At 45.0% G+C, this 14648-nt stretch overlaps 1 protein-coding gene across 8 annotated transcripts in view; it reads right to left on the bottom strand.

Moving 5' to 3' along the window:
* BCL9 (BCL9 transcription coactivator) overlaps positions 1 to 14648 on the bottom strand; it is a 32175-nt gene that overhangs the window by 14294 nt on the left and 3233 nt on the right. For 4 of the 8 annotated variants that reach the window (XM_032681106.1, XM_032681108.1, XM_032681105.1 and 1 more), the window contains exon 2: positions 841 to 923. The gene's annotated coding sequence lies outside the window, so the exon portion shown is untranslated. Of the gene's footprint in view, positions 1 to 840; positions 6386 to 7641; positions 13401 to 14648 lie in introns of those variants that run through there. The other 4 variants (XM_032681104.1, XM_032681109.1, XM_032681111.1 and 1 more) reach the window with 4 other exon arrangements.

Here is a 14648-nt window from a genome sequence, read left to right as displayed (position 1 = left end):
ACCTTCCATTTTTTTAACCCTACTTTTTTATTCTATATACACATATCTTCACATCTATTAGAACTGATGCGCTCTGCAAGGGAACTGTATTTTCCAATCTCAGTTTAAATTTCTTCTTACCAGAGAGAGCTATAAAGGACACATCAAATATATTCATTGGTGGAACAACAGCAGCTCAACTTCCCCGGCTTCTTATTTCTGCACACTGGGAACGTACCATCTTTTATAATGTGAAGTGGAATGCCTCATGATTTTTCTCAATGCACTTCTAACATATGTATGTCTGGGAATCCAGGGCTCAATAATGGAAAAGCTCTAGAGAAATGTATTTTTGCAGCTGGAGTCTGCCTGCCATAGCAAAGCCTTTACCATTGCTCTAAAATTAAGGTCACTGACAGTGAATGGTCAAACCACTCTTCAAGATGTTTTGGCTAGCTACATCCAAGGCTGTATTTTCGGCAGTGCTGTAAGGTATGCCAGGCAATGGCTGCAGGGAAAAGGGATGGTTCAATTGGCTACTCCTTCTCACCACCTCTCTCCTGACCACATCAGGGAAAGATGTGAATGGGAACTAACCCAAGGGAAACAAACAGAAATCCCTATTCAGCTGGATTCGCCCCCTGATCTGGTTGATCATGCAACCACATCAGTGCCACTGCAAGCTCAAAGGAGGAGGTGAGAACAGGTGAAAACGTAGCCTCACCCCTCTCGGCTGCAGCCTACAATTTGGATGGCTTAAAATGACTTCAAATCTCAGTTGCAGAGACAAAAAAAAAAAAAGAGATGGATCTGCACTGGTGGAGATGGGACAGGTCCTCTCCTTTCCAACAAGTAGCTTACCAAGACCCCTGGTGTCACGACACGGCAGTACTCATCGTGGAGGCCATGAGTTGCAAACCACTTGTCTCACAAGAAACGATCACCTGGAACAGAAGAGAGAGGAAAAGTTTCACCAACGAGAACACACAGCCAAAGCCAAGCTGTGCACCCCTTCCATGCACCCAGAAGCAGAGGAATCAAAGCTTGCTCTGAACCACTGACAAGGGGAAGCCTCTGCTCAGACTGACAAGATTTGTCAGCACCCCAAAAAGCCACCATCAGACTGGAAGAATCTGAAAAGCTACCCATGGAGGAGAAATAGGTCAGACCTGCTTTAGCACTCCCACATTTCAGCCAGCTCAATTCCCATGAGCTCATCTGTGCTTAGAGAAGCTGACACAAAGCCTGGACATGTCACCTTCCCTTCTCTGCACCCATCTCTCTTCAAAGGCTCACCTTCCCCTCACTGTGTGCTCAGTAACTCCTGCCAAACCCCTGTGCTTCGCATATACAACCTCCTCCAGAGCCCAACATGTTTAAATAAAAACATCAAGCATCAGGCAGAGCCAGGCAGTCACATCTAGGGGAAAACCGGGCAGGTTTTAGGAGGAGGAGGCACTACCTACTGTTCTGACAGCTCCTACTTTACGTCATTGTACACACTACAGGGAGAAGGGAATCCAATGGCAACCCTTCCCAAGTAAGGCATACTGCAAGTCTGCTCAAGATAGAGGGGCCAACCCCACCTTGTACTATGGTTATTTCCTATAAGGTCAGAAGAGTCCATGGCCCAAGAACCCATCGGCCAGATTTTCAGCAATACAGACAGCCCTGCATCAATTAATGCTCACTCACATGTTAAAGCAAGTTTAAGTGCCTGAAAGTTTGGTAATACAAGGGAACACAGGCTTTGAGGAACAGCTTAATGGTAAAACTGAAGTCAGTAAAAAAGGAGTCAGCTTCTCCCTCACCCACTGTGAAAACTGTAGAGGCTGCAAGAACAGTATGAATCCAGACAACACACACACACTGTCAGGGCCAGCATGGTCTCTCAGAGCACTCTCAGCTATTTACACAGCACGGACAGCCCTGCAGTTAAAGTATGACTGCAAACTGAAATCACCACCCGAGGTTTTCTGTGTAATCCCAGTGCATTCTGCTGACCAGATCTCCCAACAGAAACGCAGGAGCTGGAGGCTCAATTAGTTACGCATTGTGAAACCCTGTGCATATTCTCTTCCCTCCAACATTCTCCAACTATTATCTACTGCAGCTTCACCTTAATAATGTAGCAATGCACTGCCATGTAATCCACTTCACAAAACCAAACTACAAAGCTAGGCCCAAACAATGCAGCTACATTCTCCACCCAGTCCAGCCAAATCAAACAATGAAATCATCAGCGTGATAGACCATCCTTATCTGGCCAAGTCACACCTGCAGACAGAAGCTGAAACAAACACCTATCGCAACAAGCTGCTTCATCCAGTAAAACTTACCACAGCAGCACAATCATCCCTGAATCCAATTACCCAGTAATATCTCCTCTCCCCTTTCCCCCACCCCACCCAGTGAAACAATACAGGCTAAGCCATGCCAGTGCCAATACTGACACACCTCTACCAAAGCAGCGACAGAAATCACTTTTTCCCTTGAAGAGGAAAACACCAGCACACAGCAGGATGGGAAGAATCTACCACAAACAACGGCCAGAGCTCCATTGCTTGAAACACTCAATCCCAACTTGGCAAAAAACTGCATTACAGATCAGGCCTGGAAGAGGGACACCATCCATCTTTTAGGCTACCCAGTTCCTGCAATGTAATTCCATCCCCTAGTGTCCCATCTCTGCTGCTCACCTGCATGGTCTTAGTCCCCAGCCAGCACAAGACAGCTTGCTCTCCACAGTGATTTGGAGAGCACAAGGCTGAGAGGACGTACACGAACAGCTACCACAGAGTAACCAACAAGACGCAAATGCACATCTTGGTTTACCTCTCCGTTAAGTATTTGTGAACCACCCCTGTACTTCTACAAACCAGCCACCATACTACTGCACTGCAAACAGAAGGTGAAAAAAAAACATCTAAACTAGCTCATTCCTACTTTAGGCCTTTAAACTGCAGAAGCTTGGCAGTGATAAGTGGTCAAGTACCCGGAGGTGTACAGCATTATGGCTGCTCCAGCAGGAACAGCTGCAGACATCACTGATTCACTTCACTCTTTTCTCCCCCTCTTTGAGAAGGAGAATGTGGAGAGATGAAATAAAGGCATACCAAGTAGATAAAAGTATCAGACTTGTGGCCTTACTGTGACATGAAGCATTAAAGGCAAGAAACCTTTCTCTGTGTACAAGAAAGAGCACGCTGCTATTTTCCCCGTGGCCTTTCTGAGACTGTCAGTCTGTGCTGGTCTGAGGCTGGTGAGAGCCAAAAATCAGCATGGAAGAAGAAAAAAGGCTAGAGACCTGCTGCTACAGAAAACAAAAGACAACTTTGAATGCCAGCTGAGCCTGCACCCTGAATTGTATCTGTGACAGTGGAGTGGGCAAGGAAGGAGAGAGAGCGGAGTAAGAGACTGCTCTGGGAAGAGCAGCAGCTTTAGGAGGGACCAAAACCAGCAGCAGCAGGAGGCATTTGAGCCACCACTCATCCTGCCAGCCACCAGGAAGCAAACCTCTGCATGAGCATCCACCAGTGGATTCCCCGTGTGACCTGAGAGGTGGGGTAATCAGCCAACACGCTCCTTCAGCACAATTTTACTGGGAAGGGCACATCCTATTTCTCCGACCCTCATTCAACCACATAACAGGGACAACAGCTGCACTGGCAAAAGGTGAATCCTCTACACCCAAGAGCTACCACTGGTTTTCATCATGTGCTGCACTTACCAGTTTTGTTAAGCATTTGATTATTTTTACACACTTGCAGCTGAACTGCACATTACTTTTTAATAAGCTGCTGTTTAATGAAGTACTTGATTACACACCTCATTGATAAGGAGAGCAACTGGGAAACAAGAGGACTCAGGAAGGGTTATTCAACGCTTTTATTGAGCTGTCAGACTTCCTTAAGATCATGTAAAAGCAAACAGATAAATTGACATGAGTATTCTACACCCCACACATCTCCCCATGGCATTGGAGGATGGAGGAACACAGGATGCTCTTCAATCCCTTGAACCAGCCCCAATTTCTAGATATGGCTCCCTACCAAGGGCTATTAAATACACCTTTAAATCTGCCTCTACCTCTTAGCAAAAGCTGCCCTCCTCATCCTTTCCCAGGAATGCATAAAGCTTGTAACACAACTAGGATTGGACCCACCAGCATTCAAACAGGTCTGTCAAAAACGCAGCCTTAACCCTCCTGTACGCCAACTGCCCTGCTGGACCCAGGAAAGCAACTCCCACCAGCCCAAGCCAACCCAACTGTATCCCTTCCATTGCTAGCACTTGTGATCCAGCTGAAAACTGGCTCCAGATAAGACAGGAATAATTTTCAGGAGACAACTTTCATGTTTCTTCCAGCCAGGTGGCCACATGCTCACTGGCACAAAGGAGGCAGCAGTGACTGATGTCACAGGCATGGATAGACCTGTGCTTGTTAAAATACACTTGCATCCATCTCCTGGATGGCAGGTTCCTCTGCCCTTTTTCCTAAACAAGGGCAGAAAATACACAGGGTACCTAAAGAACTGCTGGGGCTAAAGACACAGTGTCACATGTGCACATAAATTCACGTGCCACCTGAACACCACACAGCTCTGCTCTGCCATCAGTAGATGCCCTGACTACCTACACTGTCCTGGCTCTTTCCACTGCAGGGTTTGCAGACCTCAGCCCTCAACCAAACTACACAAATTATCACACATCAGACTTTCAGCTGACATGCTCCACATGCACCTTCTACCAGAAAGGCAGGGGCCACTTGCACCAGGGTCACCTCACATGGCACATGGACCACATCCCACCCAAAACAGCTGATGATTTGTGAAAAATACCATGTTCTATCATTCCCTAGTAAGCCACAAATCCCCCTTATTTATAAATTATTTTCTCAACATCAAGAGATAACTTGTCCATCTAAGCTGAGTAGACAGCAACTCACAGCCAGTCATCAATTTCTAGATGGTCCTAACTTATTCTGAAGCAGTGTGGACTTTCCCATGTTTATGCCTTGCCAATAAAAAGTTATGGCACACACAAAGTCTTCGGTTCCACAAAATATTCCACTTATCCACATCAGAGAAATCACTGCTAACCCTAAGTCTGCACAGTATTACCTCTCTGCTCACACTCTTGCACTGGAAATTACTCTCAAGCAACAGAATAATCAATAACTTGTCACCTAAAGCTGTTTTGCCACATGAATGTGGGGACTACGCAACCTCCACAGAGAAAACACCTTCTCCTCTACACATGGTGAGTACACACCTCCCTGTTAAACCCCAAATGAGTAGGTTATTGCCTACAGCTACCTCCAGCCCTGAAGCACAGAGAAAGGGGCTGAGCAAAGACAAGCTCACTTAAAATTAGCACCTGGAAGACCTACGAGCACATTGCCGTGGAAAGAGCACACAAGATTCTATGCCATTACATGGGAGAGGAGCTCCTCTGACTTGCTCAACTTAATGTAAGAATTCAGGACCACAGGAATAAGCCTCACAGAAACTGTAAGAATATATTTCATCACCCCTGTGCAAATGAAGTATGTGTGGTCATACTCTGCTGAGCCTACCTGTGCCTGCCCATATCTCAAGTCAGACAGTACAGATACCCTTCCTCCCATAATTCCCCCCCAACTCCTATCACCACACACATGGACATCTCCCAAAGAATCAATCTGTCCTAAAGTCCATCCAGAACAGCAACGGCCACAGAAAACTCAACCTTTTGGTCTCCATCCTTAAAATGTAAAGTCAAAACAATCACTGGCAAAGCACAATACAAACCCAAAGGCTCAGGGCACTAAGTGTTTTATGACATTTCTCGTGTAACCATCCCCTTCTCTCAGAAAATGGTATCTCTAGCAACTATTCACTTCTTTCTTCCTACTGGCAAGCACATGGATAACCAACAGTAGCCACAAAGCGTAAGTAATTAGTATTACTATATAAGTAATTAGTATTTTTAGATACTTTAAAAAAAATATCCTAAAATAGTCTTTTGCAACAAACACATTACCCACCACTCTCATAAGCACCACTTTTGAGAGCTGTGAGTAGCACTAACACTTTTTGTCAAACAGACAACTACTTGCCCATTAAACCTTTTTTCAGTGCATCAAACAACACTTCAGTGCATTATTAATCCAGTGGGGACAAATGACTGTCCTAGACAGCTTCTGACTCTGTACGACTCCTTCCCCAAAGTAAAGGAGGAGACAGACACTTATGGATGCTGGTGAGCAGATCCAAGGTGCACAGAGACAGACACGAAGAGCCTTTTAATTTCCCAGCTGCTATTATGTAGACAACACTCCAACTACTTGGTCCACCTGGGACTCAAACAAGCTCCTGGCAGATTCTGACACAGTTCCAAGAAATCAGTCTGGGGGAAAACGCCAAGAAGAAAAATCAAAAAAAAAAAAAAAAAAAACAACAAAAAAAAAAAACCAAAAAAAAAACACGAAAACCTCAAAGCCTAAGCTACAACTATCTGCTTGGGTACGGGGTCCATTCCGTGCCAGCCTCTCCAGCAGCAGTGGCATTTGCAGGTCAGCCAGGCTGCTGCCAGGGCGCTGGGGACGCCGCCGCGCACCCCACAGCGCGTCACGGCGTCACACCGACCTCAGCCCAGCAGCCCTGCACAGCTGCCAGCACCAGCTCAGCTCCACCTCCGTTAGCAACGCTGGGAGCAGCCTATGTACCTTACAGCTGGAGTTTTAAGCACCTTACGTGGGGTGTCACTTGCCCCAGCAGCAGCCCGCCTGCCCTGCCGTTCCTACTGTTGTCGACACCGGTAAGGATCAGCAGCTCGAGCAATAAGGGATTTTTCAAGAAATCTTTTAACAGTATTTCCCTAATATATGACAGGCTTCCCACATTGTATTAGCAGTTAACAGCCCCAGCATCAGTCAGCATTGCATGCAGGAGTCCAGTGGACAATGAGAGGAGTTTTCCACAGGCTGTTTCGTTGCTTTGGCTTCTGTCAAAATTTCTTCTACTTTTCAGGAGTTAGGAAACGTGTTCAGAGGTAGAGGCAGTCTTCTCCCCCTTACTTCTCTGGGTTTGTTTTTTAAAAAATTTAAATAGGGACATCTGCATGAACAACCATGGGTAAAAGACACCTGTATCAAGCTTGCCAGCAGCCCATTATCTAGAAACTAATCTGTGGGAAGGGAGTGGGGGGAAAATATGCTGAAATAATGGATGGGAAGACAGGACCGAGGAGACACCAGTTTGTTCTTCAACAAGTAGTAACGTCACACCACCTAAGCAGAAGGCTTGGGAGAAACAAGTCACCTATCAGTTCAGCCTGGGGGAAAAAAAAAGGGCTTTTCCCTTTCCTTTCAGCATCCCTTCAACGGGCTTCCAGAATGAAAGATAAGAAACAATCCTCAGGCATAACTCCCTGGGCTGCAATCTTGTCTGTTTTCATGAGCTAAGTGAGGCTGGGATGGGTCAGCACAGGACAGAGCTCCTCTGAGGAAAACCCAGTGCTACATGTAGCGAGCAGTAACTCCCTGGTATGCTGCAAGGGGACACAGTGCCCATCCCAATCCCTGGGCACTTTCCTCCCTTTTAACCTTCACCTTCACAGGCATTTGGTCTCTCTCATCCCAAACGAGCAGTTTTTCAAGGCTCCCCTGAGTACCACTACCTTCCAGCACTGCCTGACCGACCAATTTTCCTTCAGGACTGTCACCACCAGCCATCCTTCTGCTCTTCTCCTCCTGCTGTTCTTTAGCACCCGGGGAGCTCAGCACCACAAAGCTGCCATTCCCACAGGGACAGAGCTGGAGGGTTACCATATGCCCTGCAGCTTACTGCTGGGTAAGATGAGCGTCAGGGGGTGCAGTGAACCTCTCACTTCTTTGCTTTCAGGCCCACATTAGGCACATGAGATGTAGCACAACCTTTAGCCTCACAGTGCAGCGCTTCCATACGGGTTTCCTTGTCGCTAAATGTAGGATCTTCCACACAGCAATGACTCTTCTAAGGAGTGAGGCACTTCAAAGAACTCCAGCAAGCAAAGACTGCATGTACACAGTACTCCACGACGCTACATGATTATATCAAAGCTGCCGGGATGAAAAACTGACATTTGATAAATAACACGAGGTCACCTCAAAGATCTCAGAACGCCGCGTGTGGAAAAAAAAAAATAAAAATGTTATTTTGACAAGAAATTAAGCAATTGTATAATCAGGTCTATTATCAAATCTACTGCTTTGACACGATCTTATAAAAGCACGAGGAGCATGCAATTCCAATTGCTGCGGGATCCTCCCTCACTCGACACAAGATGTAGGCATTTAATATTCTTCTAGTTAGCCACGCATGTACAGCAAAGCCTAACGCACTTCAAAGTATTTACTGTGCTGCACAAACAGAGCACTACTTCCAAAGACTCATAACTGTCAAATCAAAGCTAGCTTCCACCAGAGCACTCAGGAGCGTTTCTGCTGGATGGTGGCTATCTGCCTGACAGCTTCAACCTTCTATCCCCAACCACAAGAAGGTTAAAATTTTTATATATATATGTATATGTATATTTATTTTTTTTTCAAGAGACAGAAGAAAGTGTTTTCTTGCTAACAAGCTGTCAAGTCATTTTGGCCTGAAGTTTTCTTTACTCCTTTCTCACACATACACATAAAATGTGGTGGAAAACTTCCATTCCGCTAGAAGAAGTTCTGAGAAGAGTTTCTCCATACACAGGACTGCCCGAACTCTCCATTGTAACAGCTCTCGCTGTTGAAGCTGTGGCTGCTCACCTCAACAGGCTACAGCTTGGTTTTGTATTATACTGCAAATACATTTCTAATCAACCCTCAAACAAATCCAGATTGGTACATAGATAAAACACTGCCATTTCACAGGCAGTGGAACAGCGACATCAAGACACCTGAAGAAGTCTGTTCAGCAAAAGGCAGAAAGCAGAGCTCTGAGCCACCTGAAAAATGGTCTGGTGCTGCTCCTACCCAGTGTTTTTATCAGTGAACCACTAAACCAGAGTTTTTGTTCAGGTCTTCACAACTCTGTACACACTGCAAAGGTAGCAATGATAGCCTGACATGGCATACACAAGCAGACTCACAGACCTAAAGCAATTTGTAGAGCATGTGTAACATGGTCGAGTAGATAAATCACAGGCTCTGTTCTCAAGTTCGTCACCAAATCCAACCTAACCTGGTTATAAAAGAGCCCATGGGCCCCAGCTGCCCCCTGATAAGGTAAAATAGATATCTGCACCCTTTGTTCAGAAGGCACAGAGGACAACAACAGGCACACGGGGACCATCCGGTGACAAGATGGGTCAGTGATTTAAAGCTCCCTTGCCCTGCTGCTATGCAGACAGCCCCACCAGAAAGCCAAGGAGCAAAGCCACAGTGGCACTGCCTTCTTAAGAGGCCAAACAGCCATGAGAACATGAGAAAATGACAACCAGCTCAGAGTAACTGCAAATGCCAGGAGCTGGACAGGCAGCTGTGTGGCTACCTGTGCCTGAACAACAACTGCTCTGAACTCAATACAGAAAACATTAAGCTCTCCCTCAATTCCACATGCAGCTAAATTATTGTGTATATCATGCACTCTTCTTGTCATAGGCTGTACCACTAAGGAGCACTTAAAACCAGCACTGTTTTCAAGACTACAGCACCCAATTTTCAGTGAGGACGTTGCTCTACCACCTCTCAGCCCTGCTTTGCTGAAAGAAATCACGTCACTGGTAAAGCATACTTTCCAGATTCCTTCCTTCAAAAGGATTTCATTGATTCCACCTAGGCTTTAAAAAACAGTCCACTGTTCATCTCCCTTCCCTATTCCACAAGCTCCTTCTCAGAGGCCAAACAAGGAAAATCTCACCTCTCCTTTTAAGTCTGTCCGAAAACAAAGGAATCTTGGAGCGAGCCTATCTGTTCTAAACAGATAACATTCATTCTTCACATACAGTAAAAACTTCATAACAGTCTTTAAAATAAATTCAGCGAGTGCTGCCAAAGCAGATCAAAACCAGAGCGCTCAGATCCGACCCTGCCGAAGAGCAGGTAAGAACAACCCCAGGAGGAGGAGCAAAGCAAATGTGAGAAGCTGGGTAGCAGCAGTTCACCTCTCGGTAGCCACACTCTGGTAGCTCAGAGCAGGTTTCGGGATGGCTCACCACCATCCAACCAGAAGCCCGTGCAGCTGAAAGGCACATCTCACACACTGGTCTCAATCAAGTTTCCAGAGAAGTGTGTGAGAACCCTGCAGCAAACCCAGGCACAAGAAGCTATTCCCTCCCTCTCTTTCCCAATATAGAAGCACATCTGTTAGAGCAGAATAAAAAACAAGGTTTAGACCACAGGCTTAATACCTCTTCCAAAATTTCTACTGTCACTGATTACGATAATTGAATATTCTTCATATTCCTACAGACATCTGATGCTTTTTAACTCTTGTTGAATTCTTGCTCCTGATGATTCTCACAGCATGAGTTTCACTGCTTAATTGCAACCACACTAAATAGTCTATAGTCAATTTACAGTGCATGTTCTGTATCATCAGGCAGTCTTGACACAGCAGAAACTTTTCCATAGCTAAACCACCATACTCTTCTTTTTGCCCTGCTTAAAGCTCCTTAAAGAGAGTTTCTCTTTTCATACCTTGCCTATATGTTCAGGGATGATTTTTGGCAAAAAGAACAAGGTAAGCTGAAGGGAACTGTTCTCAGGCAAGGGAAGCTGTAACAAACAGGTGTAAAAAAAACACTTAGCAAGTTTAGCAGGCTCTTGGGGTATAGTTAGATGAGCACTCCTTTTGGCAGCAATGCCAGCTTAAAGAACTGCTGCTACCAATATTTACTTCCACCCCTGCACCACACTGTCTGATGTGCCCATACAACCACTTGTGTGGCCAAACAGTGAACCAGTTTGGCAAACTGACGCAGGCTAAGTATAATCTTTTTTTTTTTTTTTTTTAGCCAGGCTACTTATAATCCAGATCAACTCCTGGAACCTTTCAGCATCCAGCTGCTCCAGCAGCAGCACCAGCAGGGTGGCACAGAGTCAAAATGGGCAAGCACCAAGGGCTCCTCACAAGCCAACTCTAGCACTGAAAGAAGTGCTAGGCCCCTACAGGTAAGGGTGCAGCCACAAAGCACAGCCCTGCTTCTTCAGAGATATAAATTAAAAGTCAACACTGGAACAGTTCACTTGGATTCAGCACATTAAAATGTCACCTACTTTTGCTAACTAGTGTTTGTGAGCTGGGGTGGTCTTAAAGGCAACCCTTCAGAAATGTCCCAACAGATAGATTTATTTTTTTTTTTGTTCAAGTTCTCTGATGTTATCGGGAATTCCTAATTATAAACAAGGTTCCTGTTCTTCTGGACTTGTGTAGTCCCTACCACAAAGGAGACCAAGCTCCAAAATGATTAAACTTTTAAAACACAACAAAAAAAAAAAACCCAAAACCTAACAGACAAGTAAGGGTGTGTGAGGGAAAGCTGTCTTAAATCCAATAGGCAGAGCAGTGCTTGGACAAAAACTCAGCAACGAAATCTCCTTCCATTCACAAATTGCCCTGAAAACCTGAGTTAACACCTTGACTTTGCCAGCAGGAAGACTACAGGGACTCCAGCAGAGCTTGTAAGCAGGAAATCCAAGCCCACAGCAAAACTTGCTGGGTTAAAGGACTTCATATCTATGTAAACAGAGCACAGAACTTAGCGAGGCACAGGGATTTCTGTGAAGTCCAAGGCCACGCAAGCTAGTTAGAAGGATTTTATGAAGGCTGCCTGCATTGCTCTGAAGAAATTCTGGTAAACTTCTAGAGACCAGAGGAGATGAAGCCCTGTGAGGCAGCACAGCTCACATTTAAGACACAAATTAGTTTGAATACTCACTTGAGTGTAAACTGCTCCACGGGATAAAGCTGTTGTTGGTTGGGTTTTGATTTCTTTTCCTACTGAATTTATAAAAGATCAACAAAACTCCTAAGCCACAGGCACAGTTTGTAAGGCCAGAGAGCCGACAGAGCACGTCAGGAACTCAGAGGAAAAAAACATCTAGAAAGAAACATGTAGAAATAGGTATGGGAAGATAACATGTTACAGAGCAACAAGCCTGAATGGCTATCAAATATGGATCAAAGGCACTCCATTCTTATCCACCCCAAACGTATAAACTGCTCAGAAAAGCTGTTGTATATGAACATTTTGGCCTTGTGGCTCATAGTTGCCTCAGTTTCTATATTTGGATATTTTGTGACAAATGTAGTTTCTCTGGCTGTGGACTGACCCTAACTGAAAACAATCCAAGCCATGAACTGTAAAGATGAAATGCAAGATGGGGGGGGGGAAGGAAGGGGGAAACACAGGGAAGAAAGAAAAGAGTCCACACTCTTTGTATTCATAATATACAGAAGAGATCTACAAAGTTTCTGGTTGTATGAACGGAAACTATTTATTTTCTTTCACGTTAAAATTCAGGTCCTGCCTAGCTTAGAAGACTGTGTTGACCAATAAGCAAATTAACTTATCACAAGAGAGGAAAGCAAAACACCTCCCCGAAACAAACAACTACAAAAAGATGGTCACAAAGGTACTGTCATAGCCCAGCTACTCCCTCACACCAGAGCAGATCACGATTTCTCCCAAAACATCTCTACTACATCTCTGAGCTCATAATCTGTATTGGGAAAACCACACTGGGAAGTCAGCAAGGGAACTTTTACCAAACATCGCAAAAATCAAGCACACGTTCCCCAAAAGAATGTTAACCTGACCAAAGATGAGCAGCTGAATGGGAGTGGAACTTACACAAAAACTTGTTTAGGGTGGGGTTTTTTTTTGCTTGGTTTTGTTCACACTTATTTAACGTCAATGATTGATTAACATTTTGGATAAAGGAGGTCTTTGTTAGTGATTCAGCATCCCCACCCCTTCAATTAAGGTGTTAAGAGTTCACACAAGTGCAGTGAGACCCAAGATCCCCAGACCCCTTTCCACAATAAAAACCCGACCCCAAAAAAAAACAAATTTAAATAAAACACCAAAAAAACCCAACAAAACAAAAACGCACTTGCCCCACTGAGAAACCTGCCAAATCCCAAAACTGACATCGTTGCTAACTTCAAGTTAAAAAAAGAAAGATGCCTTTCTTTTGTTGTTTGAGGAGAGGCCAGCAAGGGAGAAAGGGAAAGAATATGAGCCCTTGAGCCATTTTTATGCTCTGAGTAAGAAAAAACAAAAAGGACACATTCATTAAAAATAATCTCTTTGGAGATCACTGTTAAAAGAAAAAAAAAAAAAAAACAAAAAATCCACACTGCACAACAGAGCCATCATGCCAACTCGTCCAAAATGGCTATAAAAACCTCACCAAAGCAGCCCTTGCAATCCAGGGGAGAAAGCAGATCCCTGTACTGTGGGATGCAGGCATGTGCACTTCTGTGAGCACAGCTCCACTGCCACAGGATGAACACAGCACGACTGTGTGTGTGCCCCTGTTTAACTTCACCACTCCAACACCTGTAACACCCCACTGCAGGCAGAAATCGGGCACGACAAGATATGAAGCAGCAGAGAGGTAAACAAAAAGAAGTGGGGATATAAAGCTGTTTAGGTATGTTAATTCTCTCATTCCATACCCCTTTATTCGATGTAATGCTTTGCCTAGCTTTCCAGCACTTGTTTTTGGAATATTTTGAGCAATCACTGACCAAATAACCCAACAAAACAGAAGAAAAAAAAATCTACATCACTTCTTTTCCTCGTGCTGTTAAAGCTTGATGCATTTAAGGATGCTTAGAGCATCCTAGGATGCCTGTGTGGGCTTTTCACAGAGAAATCGAGGACAAAACACTTTCAAGGAAAAAAATGTTACTGGAACCCCCAAAAACTGGAATAACTGTCTCCCCCACTTCTTCAAACTGTGTTTTGACAGTAGAACAACCAGTCACTAACAGGGAGGTTTTGTGAGACAAACTGGACGTGGCACAACCCCTTCTTCTCTGCCCAGACCAAGGTGGTGTTACTCTACCAGGTTAGAGCTACAAGACTTGATGTTCCTCTCCCCAGAAAGTGAGGTTCATGGTCATTTCCAGACCAGTTTCAGAGTCCAAGTTAGGTTTGGCATCTGGAGAGTAAAAGCATCTTCCCTTTCACGTTGGTGGCTTTGAACCCTTCCACAAGCACCTCCCTACTAACACTTCTTTTGTACTTTCTTTCTTTGCTGCCTGACAATTTCCTGACTCCTCATGTAGTTTACTATTAAGCCACTAATCATGTAATCATCCCACCCTAATTTTTTATACCCAAATAGCAACCCACAGTTGACTGTCACATCGGATTCCTCCCATCTGCGCCCTCGCGCTTCGTCTCCCCTCCGCGAGCAACATCCACCTTCCACATCCCAAACCCTCCATCAGCAGAGGCCTTTCCAGTCCCATCATTCCACCACCTACACCGAGACCTCAGGGACAGAAAGAGCTGGACTACACAGAAAACCAGGGTGCTCTCACTCATCTCAGAGGTGGAGCCTTGCTGCCTTCCTGCATCTGCCTGTCCCATCATTTCCCTGAGCATTTGGGGTCTTCAGTGTTCGTTTCTCCTCATCATCCAACCCCTGGCCTCATGAACTTGCAGTGTTTCTACAGATTTAGCCTTTCTCATCCCCCTCT

Source organism: Chiroxiphia lanceolata, chromosome 2 (assembly GCF_009829145.1).
Source record: "Chiroxiphia lanceolata isolate bChiLan1 chromosome 2, bChiLan1.pri, whole genome shotgun sequence".
Classification (NCBI taxonomy): domain Eukaryota; kingdom Metazoa; phylum Chordata; class Aves; order Passeriformes; family Pipridae; genus Chiroxiphia; species Chiroxiphia lanceolata.
Note: the sequence above shows the minus strand (reverse complement) of the source record. Positions and strands in the feature narration are given on the sequence as shown.